Genomic DNA, 18,196 nt, shown 5'->3' with positions numbered 1-18,196 from the left:
CAACTTACAGACTAGGAGAAAACATTTGTAAATCATATATCGATAAGGATTTAGTGTCCATGAAATCTAGAATTCTTATAACTCAACAAAAAAAGAACAAATAATCTGGTTTAAAAATGGGCAAAGGACTTGTCTAGATAGTTTTCCAAAGAAAATATGCAAATGGCCAACAAGCACATAAAAAGGTGCTCATCATCATTAGCCATTAGGGAAATGCAAGTCAAACAACATGGAGATCCAACTTCATATCCCTGAGTGTGGCTATAATTTTAGAGATGAAAATCAGCAAGTGTTGGTAAAGATGTGGAAAAATTGGGATCTCTGTACAATGTTGCTGGTGTGAGTGTAAATTGTGTAACTTCTATGGAAAGCAGTTTGGTGGTTCTTCCAAAAAGTGAGCATAGAATTACCATAGGATGCAGCAATTACATTCTTAAGTATATGTCTAGAGAAAATTTAAATCAGATACTCACAGAAAATGCACATATGCACTATTCATAAAAGAGGGAAAGAACCCAAATATCCATCAATGACTGATGGATAAATTATAGTATATGCATATGATAGATTATAAAATCTATAATCAACCATAAAAAGGAATGAATAATCAACCATAAAAAGGAATAATGTGCTGATCCACAGTATGAATGAACCTCAATAACATCACGTTATGTTGGGAAAAAAAACCCCACAAACATAAAAAGTCACCTAATGCATGATTCCATTTATACGAAATTTCCAGAATAAGGAAGTCCACAAACACAGAAAACATGCTGGTTACAGGGGTTGGACAGAATGGTGAATGGGAAGTTACTGCTTAATGGGCACAGGCTTTCATGTGAGGGTGATGAAAATATTTTAGAACTGGAAATAGTGATGGTTATATAACATACTGAGTGTACTAGATGCCACTGAATTGTTCACTTTAAAATAGTTAATTTTGCTTGATGTGCGTTTCACCTAACTGAAAATTTAAGAAAGAAAATAGCATAAAAATTTTCCTTAGGAATTAAGAAATCTCTTTTAAATAATTCCCAAATCAGTGAGAAAATTAAAACCAAAGTGGATTATTCAGTAGTTAATGAAAGGTAAGAGAATTAAGTCATATAGTAAGTAAATCTAAATGATCTTCCTAAAAGTCCCATTTGAATTAAAAAAAAATTTATTAAGTGGTTGGATACAAACTAATTATACAAATAATGAGAACTTTTCTTCCTACTCTCAGTAGCCAGTTAGAAATGGAAATGTAGAGGGCCTCCCTGCTGGCGCAGTGGTTGAATGCTGGGCTGCAAAGCTGCCTGCAGCCTCTGCAGTGCCAGTTCGATCCCCGGCCACTGGCGAGGGTCCCACAAGGCACGCAGACCTCTCTTGTTGCACCTGCTGCTCCCCTCAGCAGTGTACTTCGTCAGTCTGCCTGTTCTGCTTCCCTCTCTGGCTCTGGTGAATTCTCTCACCCTCCCCCACTTCTAACTGTACCCAGTGCTTGTATAAATAAATAAATCTTTTTTTAAAAAAAAGGAAATGTTGGGCCTCCCCGGTGGCGCAGTGGTTGAGCGCTGGGTTGTGAAGCTGCCTGCGGCCTCTGCAGCAACGGTTCAATACCCAGCTGCTCCCCGGCCACTGGAGGAGGGTCCCGCATGGTGCGCAGACCTCTCCTGCCGCCCGCTGCTCCCCTCAGCAGTGTACTTCGGTCCTTCTGCCTGCTCTGCTCCCTGCTCTGGCTCTGGTGAATTCTCTCACCCTCCCACGCTTCTGACTGTACCCAGTGCATGTATAAACAAAACAAACAAACAAACAAATAAATAAATAAATAAAACAATAAAGTCAATCATTCAATCTACATTTAAAAAAAAAAAGGAAATGTAGAAAAGAAATTCTGTTTAAAATTGTAACAAAAATTATAAAATATATTGACACAAATTTATCATGAATGGCATGAGTTTTATGGGGAAAAGTTTATATTTTATAAGTAACTATCAAATAATATCTAACTTGAGGAAATACCATATATCTAGATAAGGATTGATATTATCAAATAATAGGTCGTAAGTTAATATATAATGATTTATGCAATTTTAGCATTAGTATCTTTTGTGTTGGTAGATTGTAACAAGAAATGGACAAAATAAATTTAGAGTGTAAAAGGAGAATTGAAAGAAAACTTAGAAAAATTAGACCAGAAAGAAGAACCCCACCCTACCAGATATTAAAACTTAATGTAAAGCTAACCTATTCCAAACAATATAATATTAGCTAAAGAATAAACACATTGGTTAGTGAAAAAGGAACGCGATCCATAGATTCAAGTTTGTGTAAGGATGAACATTAACTGTAGGTAACATTTTAAATTAGTGGTAAAATAATAATAAAGTGGCACTGGGATGACTGCCTGTCAAGCTGGTGAAAAAAAAATCCTTAATTCACACAATATAGAAAAATTCTAATTGGACCGTAGTTTTACATTTAAAAAGAAAAACAACAAAATACTTGAAGAAAATTTATGAGAGTATTTAAATAACCCTAGCTGGGGAGACTTTTCTAGAGTGCAATAAAAATACAAAAGCCATAGAGGGAAAGGTGATATATTTGAATAAATAAAAAATTAAAATTCTTTATAGCAAAACACATCATAAATTCAAAAGAAAAAGAAAGTCCTTGAAACACAAGATAGAGTTAATCTCACTAATAAAAATTTTGAAAAAATCAATTCACAGAAGGAATAGAAATCAATAAATACAAAATATTGATTAACCTTTTAGAAAAATAAAACCTCAAGTATTGAGGAATCATTTCTCACACATTAAGTTGATGGCTTTTTTGAGGTTTTAAATAACATCCAGGATTTGAGAAAATAAGCAGTATTATACATTGCTGATTGACCTATTGGTTAGGCAATGATTTGAGAAAGTGGTCTAGCAAAAATCTACTAAGATTTAATATCTATGCATCTGTACCAAAAGCTCACTTTTAAGAACCCATCCTAGTAATTTAAAAGTATTTATATAAGGCTATGTCTATGGTTTTCATAATAATATTGATTGTAGTAGTGAAACACTGAAAACCATCTGAATGTCCATCAAAAGGGGAGTAATAGAGAAAATATGGCACATTCATATCATGAATAATTTATTCAGCTATTAGGAAAACTGAGCTATGTACACACATACACACACATATACACACACACTTGGGAATATGTTTACAGGATAAGTGGAAAATTCAGGTTGAAGAATAGTATAAATAAAAAATTCATGAACTCCCTCCATATTAATATATTAGTTTGCAAATATTTATATTAGCACAGAGAAAATTTAGAACCCAATTCACACCTTGGAATGAGGACAAGGTTGACAAGAGTGTGAGCCGTATTGTTAATTATACTTCTCTGTAAACTTTGGTTGGTTCAGGTAACAATATTGCTTTTATTTTGACAGTTGTGGTATAGATTGATATTTGCCTATATAATATCCATCTTCCTCATTCTCTTTATTGTCAGAAGTCCTTTGCCCCTGAGAAAGATCACATTTCTCAAGTGCTTTTGTAGCCAGATATGGTCATGTAATCAAGTTCTGGCCAGTGGAGTGTATTAGATGTTTTGTGTGGGATTTCAAAACAGTCCCCTTAATAGGGAGAAGCTAACTCCTTTTCTTCTTTTTGTTCTGATTCCTGGTACGTGGATGTGATGGCTAGAGTACTAGCAGCCATTTTAGATCATGAAGTTACTATCCGAGAGGACCACAGAACAGAAAGTAGTTTGGATTCCTGATGACACTGTGGAGTACTATAATGACAAATTACTTTGGTCTTGCTTTATGTAAGCAAGAAATGCTTCCAACCTGATTTAACAGTTGCTATTTATGCTATATTTTAATCAACTCTCATGACAAATATTACAAAAGGAAAAGCAAAACAAACAAAAGAATAACAAAAATCCCTGTTGACTATTTTCCCCACTTCCTGAGAGTGAGGTTGGAAACAGGTCTCTGCTACCTATTAGATTTATGTATAAGATCTAAAGTAAGGGTCATATATATATTCCTAAAACAGTACAATCCTAAGAAAATTACATGTCTAGTTATTATTCTAATTTAAAATTTTACTTTATCTAATATGCTCTATAACAATTCACCTTAGAATTTGTCCACATTTCCAACTGCTGCAGTAATGCCTTGTCTTTTTATTACCTAGTACTTTATTTCCAAAAACTCACCAGGTCATACAGTGCTTTTTCCATGGATTACAATATTTTTGGCACATGTTCACATCTATAAAATGATCATTGTGTTAAATACTCATTGGAGTTTCTGCAAAAGCCACTCATGGGTTGGCACCTCTTTCGTGACACGCAAAATCTGCCCATCGCTATAAACATCCTTCTGCCACATGACACTTCCTCCTTATGTCCATTTCCTATGTGTTGTTCATTGTGTGGGAATGTTAGTAAAATGATTCTTTTTAGAGGTTACTCATAAAAAAATCACAATCTCAAGCCTACAAAGGACCTAAGTGCTTTTTTTTTTTTTTTTTAAGATTTTTAAACAAGAACTTTTTTTTTTTTATTTATTGTTCATCTATACAAGAACTGGGGTATGGGCCAGAGGCATGAGAGGGTGAGAGAATTCACCAGAGACAGAGCGGGGAGCAGAATAGGCAGACGAACTGAAAGCACTGCTGAGAGGAGCAGCCAGAGAGATAGGAGAGGTCTGCCTACAGCAGACAGCTCCACAGTGCTGTGCTCAACCTGCTGCACCACCGGGAAGGCCCCTAAGTCCTTTTTTTTTAAACCCTCATTTTATGCAGCAAGTTCATCTAACTTTCTTAGAGCAATCCTGTTGGCCAATGATAGTTCCAGAAATAAAACCCAAGGATCTGAGGTCAGATTTTAGTTTCTTTCATTTGTGTCACCTATTCATTGATATTCACATGGTGGAGTAAAAAAAGTGATTTTTTTCCTCTCAAGACATATCTAATTTGTATTAGAGAGTTTGCTGTTTTCTAGCTGACATTTATGTGTTTAGCATTTAAGAGCAAAAAAAATTTTTTTAATCCAAATATGTTTAGTAGCACCATGTGGTGGAAGAAAGGCTTTCTTGGTATATATCCACTGACCTTCTTGATGAGCTCTAACCACCCTCCCCATCCCACACATAGCTAAAGCATGATGCTATTCGTTCTAAGTTGAGTTTCCGTCCTTATATGAAAAGTTAGCTTGGCACAGTTTGGTAGAGCTAAGTCTGACCAGCTGCACTATCAGCCACAAGGGAAATTAAACTAGACAATGTGGCTGTGGCTGTGGCTAGTTCAGTGCAAATCAGTCAGAGTCTCTTGAAATGATCTTAAAAACACATAATAACAAAGGCACATGAGCCGTTGTCTTTTCATATGAACTAATTTTATTCCTGGTCTCTGAGGTGACTCGCATGCGGACAAAGAAAGTAAGGTGTTTTTTATTTTTTTAGTTTGACCACTTGGTAGTTCCTATTTTTCCACCAGTTCCATGAGACCTATAGGAGAAAATGATAAATCTGATATATTTGACAAATATCTTAAGAAAGGTTGTGTTGCGCCACCGTGAAATAAAATAAGGGCTGTCAGTCTATCCAACTTGCTTTATCCAGGTTTCTATTTTTCAAGTGTGCCAAGGTGGTTTTGAATATATTCACAAGTTTGTACAAAAATTACAATTATCTAATTTCAGAACATTTTCATCATCTCCCAAAGAATCTCCATGAGCAGTCACCCCCAAATTCATCCCACCTTTGATTTTTGGTAACCTACCTGGTAACTAAACTACCTGTGGACTCTATGTATTTCCCCTCCCTGGGTGATTCTGAGGAATGGAATAATAAAATATGTGGTCTTTAATGTCTGGCTCCCTTCATTTAACATAATGCGTTCAAACTTTATCCATGTAGCATGTATAATCACTTCCTTTTTTATATGGCATGTAATTTTTAAAAAAGACATTTCTTTTAAGAAAGTAAAGCCTCAGTATTTCCTCATAGAAAAGTTTGCTGTTTTGAAAGAGAAAATGAGATAAGATATTCAACTTAGAAGTTTGGCTTGACAGATGAATGTTAGCATATTAGTGAAAAATAAGAAAAAAATTAAATCCAACAATGAAGGGCCTGGTGGTGCAGGGGTGAAAGTCTCAGTGCTGTCAAGTTATCGCCAGTCACTGCAGTATGAGTTCGATCCCCAGCCAGGGAGCTGACCCACATGGTGCAGCAGACCTCTTCTGTCTCGCCCGCTGCTACCCTCTGCATGTATTTCAGTAGATCTGCCAGTCCTGCTCCCTACTCTGTCTCTGGTGAATCTTCTCACCTCCTGCACCCTGGTCTACACCCCAGTTCTTGTATGCATAAATAAATAAAAATAATGAAAAAATAAAATCCAACAATGAAGAACTGGTATAAACAGCCAGTGGAACATAAAAGTACCACCAGCATACAAAGCTTTTTCTTATAATCAGAGTGAAAAGGCAGGTGCATGTTGAGTTAGCATGCTACAACTTATAATTTAAGTTTTTTTAATCCAGCAAATTTGTATACTCCTGAGTGGACACATGCCACTGTCAGAAAGAGAAGAGTAAGAAGAAGCACGAGGCTGCGCTGAATTTAGAAAGTTAGAGGTGTTCTCATCGGCCACATGAGATGGGCAGGAGATTCCTTCCAGTAGGCAAGAGAGCAGAGTGCAGACAACAGATGTGAGAAAGGTCCTCCTAGCTGTCAAGTTCCAGCAAGCATCCTTATGCTGCAGAAAGGGCGGAGCCAACGTGATTGATGTCGGAGGCTGTATAAAAGCTCCAGGCTTCTCCCCAGTTGCTTGTCACACTGACCTGCACCATCTCTTGACTGCTTGTGGGGTTTCTGTCAACTAGTCCCAGAGGGAAGCAATCTGCTTGGAGAATCACTTTTCTGTTGTGGCCATGCCAGAACCCACTAAGACAGAGGGTAAGACTCATCCATAAATCTTTGTTGTACTTTTTAATAAAGTGTCTTTGTACTCGAGTTCAAACAGATATGCAGTTTCTTAAGGAAAAGATCCTTGAAAGTAAAAAGACCAGAAGAAAAATATAGAAAGAAGGTAACTAATTAAAAATGTTCTGATAGTGATGGTTTATGAAGGAATATTGACTAAAAAGGTTAGATGACAATTTGATATTTGATATTGTCTTTTGCAAGGGATTCTTAAAGTGTCGTTTAAGGATGTTCATTGCTAATAGTGAACAGATTGCATTTTCAAGCATATTTTCTTAGGTTTAATCACAAATTTTCACCATGTATTTGCAATTTGTGAGAGAGCGGGAGAGTTTTGGGATGCTATCTGAAATAGTAAATTTGATCAAATTTTCAAAAAAGAATTTGTGACAATATTTCCAGGTTTGATGTATATATTTTTTTCATTGGGCAACGTTTAGAAAATACAGATGCTGTCCTTTTTTACTTTTACTTTGGAGTTTCATTAGTTATTGCATTATTAAATTCTTACTTGGAAAGAAAAAATGTGTGGGTAAAGTAAATATCTTTGAATATCACTAATAGTTTTCTTTAATGAGGTTTATTGTAAATAATTTTATGATATGTAGCCTTTTAAATAATTAAATTAAAATATAAAAATATTCTTCCTTAGAAGAAATGTGTCCTCCCATAAAATTTCTGCTTCTGTAAAAAATTCATTGTTTTTAAGCTACTAATTGATAACAAACTGGTATTAGAAATTACTAAAATGGCTAATCAAAACACACTTGACAACACAAGAACATTGAGTTAGTTTTTAATGGAAGAGTCTTTTTAAAACATTATTTCATTTATATTAGTCTTCATCAGTGCTTTCTGAATCTTTATGTTTGATTTCTGCAAATAAAAGCAAAAAAAAAAGAGATTAGCAGGAAGCATAAAAATAGTATTTAGTTTTTTCAGTTTTAATTATTCAAGTGACTTTAACCATTGTTTTGAAGAACCTAGAAAGATGCTAGATGTTGAACCCAAAGTTGAAATATTAACCAAATTATCAAAAGTCTTTGAAACATATTTTCTTTATGTAATTAAGTAACCAGTGTTGACAGGCTGTGGTGATCAGTTTACAGCTTGGCTTTACTTAGTGGTGGAGGGCATTGATGGGTGAAGTCTTCCACCCAAAATAACCACACCAAATGCATGCATTAATATGGGAACTTAATCCTGCCGATCAGGCTATGAGTCCAACCCCTGCTAAAGTGTCTTATTTGTAATGCAAATGATTTACGTGTGTATTAAGTGTCCTTTTTATTTGATCTGTCACTTGACTAGCCTCTTCAAGCCTTGTTTGGATGAAATACATTCTAGGTTTCTTGACTGAGAGCAGAATATTGTTTTAATAATCCTTCATTCAGTGGAGGAATTTGCATGTGTTATTGTAAAGCCCTATTGAAGAAGATAAGAAATCTGAAAAACAAATACACCATACTTATTAGAGAAGATAAAACACTTGCTTTAGAGGTTGTACAGTTGTAAAGATTATAAAACTATTCTAATTGCTAGATGTCATAGTTTTATTCTTTTGTCTGACAACTCAGTCTGATCCATTCTGCTTTGAGACACAATGAAATTTTAGTGCTACAAAGAGGAAAATCTTTAACTTCAGCCCACCCACCCCCAGCTTTTTTTCTTTCTGAATCTAAATCTAAATCTTTTTTTCTAAATCAACACGGGTACCAAAGTCCCGTGATCATTTTTTTCTATAAAAACACGTTTTATATTCTGTGTAGGAATCCCCCACCCGAGACAGTAATTTTATACTCATAGATTCTTTGGTTAGTTTAAATCTGGATGGTGAGGAGTGAGGATAATAAACAGGTTACTAATATATTTAAAATCCTTTGAGGAAGTACAGGGGATTTTTTTGTTTGTTTGTTTCCTTGCCAGCAGAAATTGCTCTTAGAGGAGTAATTGCATCTCAAAGAGCTCTACTAGTAAATCATTATACTTTAATATTGCTTACACCAGAAGAAGAAGGAGGGTAGCAATTCAGGAACAATTCTGGTCCTTACACCTTCTAACTGATTTCAATTTTTCTGATGTTGGTTTTGTTTCATATAAGCATCCCTCTGAAGAGAGTCTCAAAATATAACATGTCACTAGACCAATGCTTCAGAGTCATTTCCAGCTATCTGCAGAAACACTTCCAAGGGATGGATTCCTCCAGCCCCCTACAGCTCCTCTTATGTCTCTTTCCCAGGGCAGGGAAACTCAGGAAAGACATGACTGCTTGCTGTGAATCTTGATAGGTTACATGGGCTGGTATGACCCTTCTCGGGTCCAGTAGGATCTGGCAGCCCTTCAAAAGAGGGCTGGGTTTTCAGCACCTGAAGTTGCAAAAGATGTCTCTCTCAATTGCCTCCCAAGCTACAGTGACCTATTTCCAGGAGCTTCATGTCAGGTCTTAGGAGAGCTGAATTTTCAAGCTGGAAGGGGAATGAGCTCCTTGGAGCCCAAGGAGGCTATCTAATGGAAGACATTAGCCTACAGTCCTTATTTATGCTATTAAAAATATGCTTTTTGTTTTGGAGAAAGAAAGCATTATTTCTAAGAAGTACTTCTAAGGAATAACCACTTCCCATATCCCTCCTCTCCACCTTCATTGGTCATACATTTATTCTTGGACAACTACATTATTTGTACCACTTAACAATTCTAGATAAAAATTCTAGCTAAAAGTCCTAATCTACACTTTAGTTTCATGCAGAAATTGAGGCTCAGAAAAGCTTCTTGTAATCAAATAGTGAGAGAGGATATGGCAGGAAGTTTTAGATTTGTGGGACTCTTCCTGAATGTCTGTTGATACATTCACTTATGGTTCAACTATTAACTGAGCACTTGCTATGAGCGATAGTTGCTGGAATTTCAGAAATATATGCAAAAGGGTCTCTGCTCTAAAAACCATCACAGTTAATTGCCTCTGGGTTCAAGTGTGTAAAGGAATCATCTTTCACTGGAAATTTCACTTTTGCTGCTGAAAACTTACTTTAGCAATATGAAATTAGAAAAATGCAATAGCATTTCTTCTGTGGTAGAATCTTTGTTTTCAAATATTATGAATGTCTCTTAAGCCCATAAAAATTATCTCCTCCTAATTTTAATCTCTACAGCAAATGAGGACTGAGACCATGAAGCTTGGTTCTTTAATAAACTCAGACAATTGCTAGTTGTTAGATTCTACAGAAACTACAAAAATCCTAAAATGCTGAGTTCATACCTTAACATGAATTTCACTTTCTGTTTTGTAATGTATCAGGCTTTATTATATTTTATGTGCTTAGTCTGTAGGAGAAAGACAAAGAAAAATTCCTCTTTGTTACTTCTGTGTTATTCAAAAAAACTTAGTGAGAGTTACTATAGTTTTCTAATCTTCTATGTAAGATCTCTTCTTGAGAACTCAAAACATATGGCAAAACATAGGTCCATTTATATCCGTAAGTGTTAAAAGACCATTATGGTAGACCATTCTTGCATCCAGGAAGCAAAGGCATGGCATTGATACTACAGATTCTCTGGTCTATTGACATACAATATTTATTTATCTGATTGATCTTGGCCTTTTGCAATAGCAATAGTTGGGAATGTGGTCACAGAGAATTTTTTTCAATCCATGGGGTCTTCCCTCTCTTTATTTTTATTTGTTGGCACTAGAAATTTCATCCCATTTTAAAGTTCTGCTAAGTCCCAAACCTATCTGAATATAGAGCAGCATTCGTCACCTCTTGCCTATTTCTCAGCATCGTTTGGGACTTACTCATCATCAGAAAATGCGTCCTGGTGATGGTAAACCTCCTTCTCATATTTACTCCTTGACCTTCAGTTTCTACCTGCCTGTGACTGGATCGCCTGCTCCAAATACCACCATGAATTTATCTTTGGAAAAGGCATCTTATGTATAGAGTATTAACTTTCTCTCAAGTTGGGGGAATGTTACTTTATGCCAAGGAGGAAAGCAGGAAAAGAGGGAGGAGGTATTTCTCAAAGGCAACTGTTTTTTCCCTCTTATCTTCAAATGGCTCACGTGGGCCATTTTGAAGGTTTTGGATAAAGACTGAGAAGCTCTCTGAATGAACACTACAATGTGTATTTTTCCCCTGAAAAAACTGCCATGCTGAACTGGAGATGCCTGGTGTAGATTTGTGCTGTTGTAAGAAGGCACACTCTTGGGCAAACACACACTAGAGGGACTTAATACTTGGCAAAAATCATTCTTTTTCAGTATCATGCTTTATGACCGTCCCAACTGCACCTGTTAGGGAGATAAATAAAGGACTGGCCAATTCTTTCCTCTCAAGCACCCTAAATATATCACTTTAAAAAAACTTTGGAAAAACATGCTGTATCCAACTTGTATCATGCAGTAAATCTGAAGAAGTTTTCCCCAGGCCTTTCAAACAGCAGCCAAGTCAGGGGTAAGGGAACCAAAATGAACTAGGTGGAGGTTAAGGTCTCCAGCTAGTCTGAGCCATCCAAGAGAAAGGGAAAAGTTAAACACAGTCCTTTGTCCTCTCAGTGACTCACTTCATTTTGGCCTGAGACATGGCCTTGAAACATTTTATTTTAGGCTCCCAATGGACACGCAATTCAGTTTTCTTATTGATAGCCATCTCAAAGTATCCCTGAATCCTACATGAATGTTAGAATAAGTTCTTTTTATGAAATGTGTGGGTACAAAAATTAATCAGTAGAGGGTCTTTTTAAAAACTTAAACCAATATGAAACAATCTTTTTTGCAATACTTTCACAAATTAATATGAGTTCCTAAAAATTTCAGAGTGTGGTGGTATGACAAGAAATAAATGCTATTGTTTTTACATCCTTAGAGATCATTTTTGGTACTTTTTTGTTAAATTTCTTATGATTGTCTTATTTAATGTTTCTTTATGAGTTCTTTATGGACACAGAAAAGAATTTTTATTATTACTAATAATGACTATTTTTATCTGCACTCCTTAATTAGTCTGTGAAACCTATAATAACAGCCACAAAATAGTCTTGTCTGCCAAGAGCTCTGTGGTAATTCTAGATCTCCTCTCTAGATATACTTGTGTGTAACAGATAATAAAGAACAGGATTAAAGCTCTAGTAATCAAAATAAGCAGAAAAAAATTAAATTTTATGTGTGTACCTGCAGGGATATGGGACCACGTCCCTTTTCTCTGTTTTTTATTCTACCTTGTTCTTGGTGGGAACAGATGACTTTCTGGAGACCTTGGTTGGCCTTGAGTAGTATATGCTGTGAGAACCCAGTGCACACCCAGAAAGGTAGTTATTGAATGAGAGTTCCGAGTTAGCATCATTGTGAAGTAGCTGTTGTTAACTCAAAAGTTGTTTCCTAAAATGGGAAGCCATAGTGAGTGAAGGATATGAAGCTGAAAAAGAAGGAAAGACTTAATCACTCAGTTTCCTACAGGTATGCAAATTGCCTCATAACCAGAGAGAATGGACATCTGTCAACCACAGGTCCGTATAAGGTCAGCCCCCCAATATCACACTGACAATTCCGTCTGCTCTGGGGATAGGCCCAGTATTAAAAGACAGAGTATATTTGTTTTGCACAGCCATACAGACAAACCAAATTTCAGGATGCTCTCATTCTTGGGCTTTCATTTCATTCTTGCATCATGGACAATGCATGATTTTTGCATTTCCAGTGTAAAGGTTTAGATTCTAGCGGAGTAGGACATGAAGTGGCTGATTTGAGAGAAACTCAGGATGGTTTAATCATGTGCCTGTGTGCCTGTTTTTCTCTCTAAAATGAGTTCACAAAAACGCTAGTTGGAATCTGACTTTCATTATGTCTTTCAAGTCTGAAATCCACTTTGATAGACTTCTGCTTTTCCTGCTCCTTTAGGAATCTTTCTATGGCCAATCAGTACAGACCATAGTAGTGTTTAATATGTCAGATCTTTCGATTTTGTTGTATTTACCTTTTGGCTTTGGCTTTGTTTACAAGAACCTAGGATTAAAATGTTCCCTTTTCTCCCAAATCACTCAGTTCTTTCTCTAAATCATATCAAATCTCTCTTTTTCCATTACCTCAGGAGTTGTTCTTTTTTTTTTTTTTTTTAAGATTTATTTATTTATTTATACAAGCACTGGGTACAGTCACATGCGCTGGAGGGTGAGAGAATTCACTAGAGCCAGAGCGGGGAGTAGAACAGGCAGAAGGACTGAAGTACACTGCTGAGGGGAGCAGCAGGTGGCAGGAGAAGTCTGCACGCCATGTGGGACCCTCGCTGGCAGCCGGGGATCGAACCCTGCGCTGCAGAGGCTGTGGGCAGCTTCGCAACCCAGTGCTCAACTGCTGAGCCACCAGGGGAGGCCCAGGAGTTCTTTGCTTGAATCAGATAATAGTTTTTGCTTTCAACAAACTTTTACATCTCTTGGAATGGAATGCTCTTTTCATAACTAAAAATTCACCTACTGTACAATTCTACATTTTAATTTCTCATTTTTTGGCTAGATGGCTTTAGAATTGTTCTGCATATTGTATGCATTTCGACTTTTTCCTTGTACAGATCAGATAATATTCAATATTCAACATAGTGAGACCGAGTATACTATTCACAGAACATTCTAGGTAGCTCAGATTCTAGTTGCACTGTGTATTCAGTTAATTACCTCCCATATGCCTCAGTTTTTCCATTGGTAAAATATGAAAAATAATAGTACCTTTTGGACTCAAGAGCCAAAAACCCAAAATAATAATAATGATGATAGTACCTAACTAACTCATTGGACAGTCTTTGTAAGAATTATATGATATTCATTAGGTAAAAAGCCCAGAACAGCACCTAGCACATAATAAGAACTCAAGCATTTACCTTCTAAAGAAGCAAACTCAGAAACTCCATTTGGCATAAGGTGTTAAATGCCTTTTATTTGTTATAAGCTCTGAGGACATTTCTGTCAATATATAACAATCACTGCATTCTTTTCCTTACCTTGTATTATAATCATAATACATTTTGGAACAGCTGCTGTTATTATCATAACCAGCCTTGTCCCCACTTTGAGAGTTTCTTTTTTTTTAAACCTGTGGTGAAACATCTTAACTTACATCCATGGAAGCTCAGATCAAGTGAGAGGTCTGTACTCCTGAGCCTCTGTTGTGTTCCACTGAGGTTTGTCACGTCCAGCTGAGGGTCTCCTGTCATTAGCCAGACCATGTTAACCAGTTGTTTCCGAAGTGTGTCACTGAGGGGGCGTGGACTTTCCCACACTGGTCATTCTGCACAGTGAAACATGTAACTATATCCACCTCCAGGGGCTATAAGGCTTGGGTTTGTGGTACCTAAATCTTTCCCTCCCTGCCAGTGGTACTTTTGGCAGCTGGGGTTCTTCCTGGGTCTGAATATTTCTAAGATAACCGCATAAAGAACTCTCCATGACCACATATGGGTATAGAGGGTGATTGATTGAATGCCACTGTTTACTGCTGTGGAATTTTATTTTTATGACCCCACCTGGCATCAGGCCTGTCCTTCCTCTATTTTTAAAAGTCACCCAATGTGAGGCCCAGGATTGGCTTGGGGGCGAGGCCTTTAAAAGATTTATCTGATAACCTAACCCCAGAGCCATAAAAGAGTGACACGTGTGGCAATGACCTGTCCAAATCCTCAGCAGAGGTGTAATATAAAGGGGGAAGGAAAATCGTTAACAACTCAACTTACTGTGCAATAATTTTTCTTTTGGAAGTGCAAACATTTTAAACCTCTATATTTGAGTAAAGCTTTTCCCATACTACTGATCCCAACTAGGCTACTCCAGCATCAATTGAGTCTTACTTTGGAAAGAATGAGGATACAGAGCCAAATCATCAGATCTTAGCAAAAGGTCTTGTTTTCATCCAGGCCCATATTAACCACAAGAAGCTATTTGTTGCTATGTAATAATAACCACATTTTAATCCCTTTTCTGTGTGGAGTGACATCTTGAATTGAAAGCACGTATCATTAGAAAGATGTAAGTACAAATTGACTAGGAGAGAGGGAAATCCTGTGAATTCAGAGGAATTCCATCCAACTGAATAATGGGGATCATTGAAAATTTACATAATTGATGCATAGTTAGATTCATATTCAGAACCTTAGAAAATCGTATGGCAATATTTGGTCACAGTAAACAATTGAGTTATTATGAGTAAGTAGATTCTCTGGATAGCTGGAAGTTAATTTTGTTCTTGAGCCTTATTAATTTGACCAAATGAGGATAGAAACATTCCTTAAAGTGCAATATATTGTTTCTTGCTTTTAAAAACACAGTATAGTAGGGCCTCCCCGGTGGCGCAGCGGTTGAGCGCTGGGTTGCGAAGCTGCCCGCAGCCTCTGCAGCGCCGGTTCGATCCCCGGCTGCTCCCTGGCCACGGGAGGAGGGTCCCACATGGCGCGCAGACCTCTCCTGCCGCCCGCTGCTCCCCTCAGCAGTGTACTTCGGTCCTTCTGCCTGCTCTGCGAACCACTCTGGCTCTGGTGAATTCTCTCACCCTCCCACGCTTCTGACTGTACCCAGTGCTTGTATAAATAAATAAAAATAAATCTTTAAAAAAATAAAAAATAAAAATAAAAAATAAAAACACAGTATAGTAGATATAATTTAATTTTGTCATAGATTATAGATTGTGACTGTGCCATGTGGTAACCTGAGAACCCAAATTATTTTGGTGTTGACTGGGCACATATTGATTTGTACTGTGGATTTATCTCTAATTTCTCATAGCGTTCCTCTTTCGTCCCTGATGAGAAGGTTGCTGTCTTCTTTTACTAAGCTTGCCATTCAGTACATGAAGCTTCTCCCTTCTCTTCCCTTTGTTGTTAGCTGTGGAGTCCAGGCTGAGTTCTTCTGAGGCAATAGGGTTACACCCTGGAGGAGCACTCACTCAGAGTGCCTGGGCACCCCATTTAAGGAAGCCCTCACTCTCAGGGTCCTTCGAGTATGGGATTAGCACCTTGGAGTGAGTGCGTCCTTAAATGTGCCTCTAAAGCCAGTCCCACCCAAAGTCTCTTTTTCAGGGTTCATCTGGATCTGGGGGTGGGGGTGAGATGCCATCTCCAGGGATTAAAGCTCTTGAGAGCTCCTAGTGCAAGGAGCTTGACACCATCCATTTTGCTCTTTGGAGGCTCTTTAAATTTGCTAGTCAGCGGCTGTTTTCTTAAATGAAGTCTGAGTAGGAAAGGGAATACTTGTTGATATTGCCATTTGTCTCAATTATTGGGTGTATTCCATCCTTCACCATACAATCGACCCCTTTTACCTGATTTACCCACCCCTTTTCCCCTTCCCTCTGGTAGCCACTAATTGCTTGTAGAGTCTGAAAGTTTATTTTTGCTTTATTTAGCTCTCTATTTAATCATAATGTTAAAAAAAAAACCATTTTATATTACAGTAGTTTCCGTAAGTCGGAGCTATAACACATACCCAGTGCCAGACCTCACTATCAACAGGGAATACATTTGACAGTGTTTATTATATGCTTATTATAAAAAGTAAAATAACTTGCTACTTTACCAAAAGTGGAGTTGCCTAGATAAAGTTTTATTCTCCATGATGTCTACAATATACAAGACAGCCATTTATTCTATTGCAAATGAGAATTTAACTTTGAGAATAGGAAATAATAGTTAGGAATAACATACAATTTTCTCCTGCACCCCAGATTACCAAAGGATGGTTTTAACATACTGATTTTACGTGACAAAACACAAACACAAACACACACACAAAGACCTTCCACTGATTAATAACAAGTTAATACATGTTCTTCATGCCTTTTCTATGCCTCCATAACCTATTCATGTGCTGCAAATTTTGCTCTGCATGCTTTTAGTAAGCTAAATTAAATTGCACATGCGAACCATAAATATGTTTAAATAAGTCTAGCAGTGTGTTCCTTGAGCCCATGGTAAGGACACAAATGAGATGTTTATATCATGTTGGGGTATAGACACATACCTACATAGAGGCGTGTTAATGCCTCTTAAGACTTGAGATTTCTTTCCCTCTTTAATTTATTGATCATAGAACTCTTGATGATTGAAGGCAGAAGTGGGCAGCATTGGAGAAACCCAACCCCTTGTGGAGTTACTGTTTCCTAGTATTTCAATGGCGGCACAAGGGCCACAGATGGGCTGACTATATTTCACAGCTGCCCCAGGGCTAGTATGTCCTGGCACTCTGTGTGTATGCCACTGGTGGCATATCTGTGCTTTTTACAGTAGGTGGTCATAGGAAAAATCCACCATAAATAGATCAGCCCTTTGGAAGCATTTCAGTGTTGCAGAGGGAAAATGTGTATCTGTGAATTGGAAAAGATCAAAGAGCCGCCCTTGCCTGAGGAGGAAGGAGCTAGGTTTAGTGACTGGTTTAGAATCCAGTTCATCCATATGTGGTCCATTAAAATATTTCCTTGGGATTATTCATTTCAGATCATCTTAGTTTCTTTCATTTTTTTTTTTTTACAAGTTGAAAAACAGCAAATTATAGTCCCTGCTCCTCTAGTCTACACTGTGTGTATGTTTTCTAGTACGGACAATGGTGAAGGAGGGAAGAGGGAGACAAAATTGCGTCAACTTTATTGACCCAACAAAAAAGAATTTGCCTCTTGGTTTTTGAAGCATAGTATAACCTGTGGGCCTTATCTCAAGAAATACCCATCTGCCCTAAGGCCAGGGGTCTCCTGATAGTTACAAGTTGAACTAACTGACAATAGAGTTGTCATAGTTGACATAGTTGCTGAGAAATCCAGACTAGATCTTGAAAGGGGGGATTCCTTAGAAAGAAGTGTATCAGAACCACAGGGGCCCAAACTATTGTCCTCATTGCTTTCCTGCCCTTGTTAAGAAACGGAAGATGTGTGTTGACAATGAGAAGAAGTCTAAATGATGGGACTGGCCGATGCCCCAGAGCATTTGGCCAGCAGGAGGGTCACCAATGGGAGACATAGTGTTCCCTGTGGGTAAGGCAGCCGTGTAAGAAACTGCCCTTCAATCGCCAGGGGACGGTGCTTGATTTCTTGGCAGCAAGGAGAAGGGGCTTGTGTGGGTAGGAAGAGCCTGCCAGTCAACTAAATTTATGGAGCACCTGCTGTGCAGAATTTGAAAAGGAGGAGGAGACAGGCCTTGTCCTCAGGAAGCTTGTGATCAAAGAGAGAAGAAAAATCCCCACCTACTGGACAC

The 18,196-nt window shown here is 37.5% G+C and overlaps 1 protein-coding gene across 1 annotated transcript in view; it reads left to right on the top strand.

Annotated features, from left to right (window-relative positions):
- The window catches only part of MYBPC1 (myosin binding protein C1), a gene marked incomplete at its 5' end in the record, with an annotated part of 110,310 nt that overhangs the window by 30,960 nt on the left and 61,154 nt on the right, over positions 1–18,196 (top strand). The gene's annotated exons all lie outside the window — the stretch shown is intronic.

Source organism: Talpa occidentalis, unplaced genomic scaffold (genome assembly GCF_014898055.3).
Source record: "Talpa occidentalis isolate TD23 unplaced genomic scaffold, MPIMG_talOcc4v2.1 talOcc4.16, whole genome shotgun sequence".
Taxonomy (NCBI): domain Eukaryota; kingdom Metazoa; phylum Chordata; class Mammalia; order Eulipotyphla; family Talpidae; genus Talpa; species Talpa occidentalis.
The sequence above is the reverse complement of the archived record's forward strand: the minus strand, read 5'-3'. Positions and strand labels throughout refer to the sequence as shown.